This window comes from Arachis duranensis, chromosome 4, assembly GCF_000817695.3.
Source record: "Arachis duranensis cultivar V14167 chromosome 4, aradu.V14167.gnm2.J7QH, whole genome shotgun sequence".
In the NCBI taxonomy this organism is placed as follows: Eukaryota; Viridiplantae; Streptophyta; class Magnoliopsida; order Fabales; family Fabaceae; genus Arachis; species Arachis duranensis.
The window spans coordinates 90,156,956-90,158,705 of record NC_029775.3 but is presented as its reverse complement, the minus strand read 5'-3'; the positions used below and the strand labels follow the sequence as shown (position 1 = coordinate 90,158,705).

The following is a 1,750-nucleotide window of genomic DNA, read 5'->3' as shown; positions in this document are numbered from 1 at the left end:
ATGATCCCCAGCTTCTCCATTACAGAGAGTGGCATAAGATTTATCCTTGACCCCAGATCACATAGAGCTTTTTCAAAGGTCATGGTGCCTATGGTACAAGGTATTAAGAACTTGCCAGGATCTTGTCTCTTTTGAGGTAAAATTTGCTGAATCTAGGTATCTAGTTCATTAATGAGCAAGGGAGGTTCACTTTCCCAAGTCTCATTACCAAACAACTGGGCATTCAGCTTCATGATAGCTCCTAAATATTGAGCAACTTGCTCTCCAGTCACATCTTCATCCTCCTCAGAGGAAGAATAGTCTTCAGAGCTCATGAATGGCAGAAGGAAATTTAATGGAATCTCTATGGTCTCTTTATGAGCCTCAGATTCCTTTGGATCCTTAATAGGAAACTCCTTCTTGCTTGAGAGACGTCCCAGGAGGTCTTCCTCACTAGGATTTTTGTCCTTCTCCTCCCTTGTGCATTTGGCCATATTGATCACATCAATGGCCTTGCACTCTCTGGTGCGCGGAATTGTGATCATCAATGGCGCCATCAACATGGTACGCTCAATTGCAATCTCAACTCTTTATCACAACTTCGCACAACTAACCAGCAAGTGTACTGGGTCGTCCAAGTATTAAACCTTACGCGAGTAAGGGTCGATCCCACAGAGATTGTTGGTATGAAGCAAGCTATGGTCACCTACAGGATTCCTTTCAGAAGTGTACATGAATTGGTTATTTGCAACCATTTCAATGAGCTCTTGAGCTTCTGCAGGCGTCTTCTTCAGATGAAGAGATCCTCCAGCAGAGCTATCCAAAGACATCTTGGACAGTTCAGACAGGCCATCATAGAAAATACATATGATGCTCCATTCAGAAAGCATATCAGACGGACACTTTCTGATTAATTGTTTGTATCTTTCCCAAGCTTCATAGAGGGATTCTCCTTCCTTCTGTCTGAAGGTTTGGACTTCCATTCTAAGCTTACTCAATTTTTGAGGTGGAAAGAATTTTGCCAAGAAGGCATTGACTAGCTTTTCCCAAGAGTTCAGGCTTTCTTTAGGTTGTGAGTCCAACCATATTCTAGCTCTGTCTCTTACAGCAAAAGGGAACAGCATAAGTCTGTAGACCTCAGGGTCAACCCCATTGGTCTTGACAGTGTCACAGATTTGCAAGAACTCAGCTAAAAACTGATGAGGATCTTCCAATGGAAGTCCATGAAACTTGCAATTCTGTTGCTTTAGAGAAACTAATTGAGGCTTAAGCTCAAAGTTGTTTGCTCCAATGGCAGGGATAGAGATGCTTCTCCCATAGAAATCGGGAGTAGGTGCAGTAAAGTCACCCAGCACCTTCCTTGCATTGTTGGCATTGTTGTTGTTTTCAGCTGCCATGGTTTCTTCTTCTTTGAAGATTTCTGTTAGGTCCTCTACAGAGAATTGTGCCTTAGCTTTTCTTAGCTTTTGCTTCAAGGTCCTTTCAGGTTCAGGATCAGCCTCAACAAGAATGCTTTTGTCTTTGCTCCTGCTCATATGAAAGAGAAAAGAACAAGAAAATGTGGAATCCTCTATGTCACAGTATAGAGATTCCTTGAGGTGTCAGAGGAAAAGAAAAATAGAAGGCAGAAGTATTAGAAGAATGTGAGAAGAGGGGAAGAATTTTCGAAAATAAAGTAAGAGATTTAAAAAAAAACATTTTGAAAAATACCATTTGATTTTCGAAAACTAAGTAAAAAAAATGATTTTTGAAAAAGATTTTGAAATTAGAA

The 1,750-nt window shown here is 40.7% G+C and overlaps 1 non-coding gene across 1 annotated transcript; it reads left to right on the top strand.

The window, feature by feature from the left end:
- Positions 1–863: 863 nt before the first annotated feature.
- On the top strand, positions 864–971 carry LOC127747145 (small nucleolar RNA R71). The gene has a single exon (XR_008008949.1). It is a non-coding gene; the product is annotated as a small nucleolar RNA R71 (small nucleolar RNA).
- Positions 972–1,750: the final 779 nt, after the last annotated feature.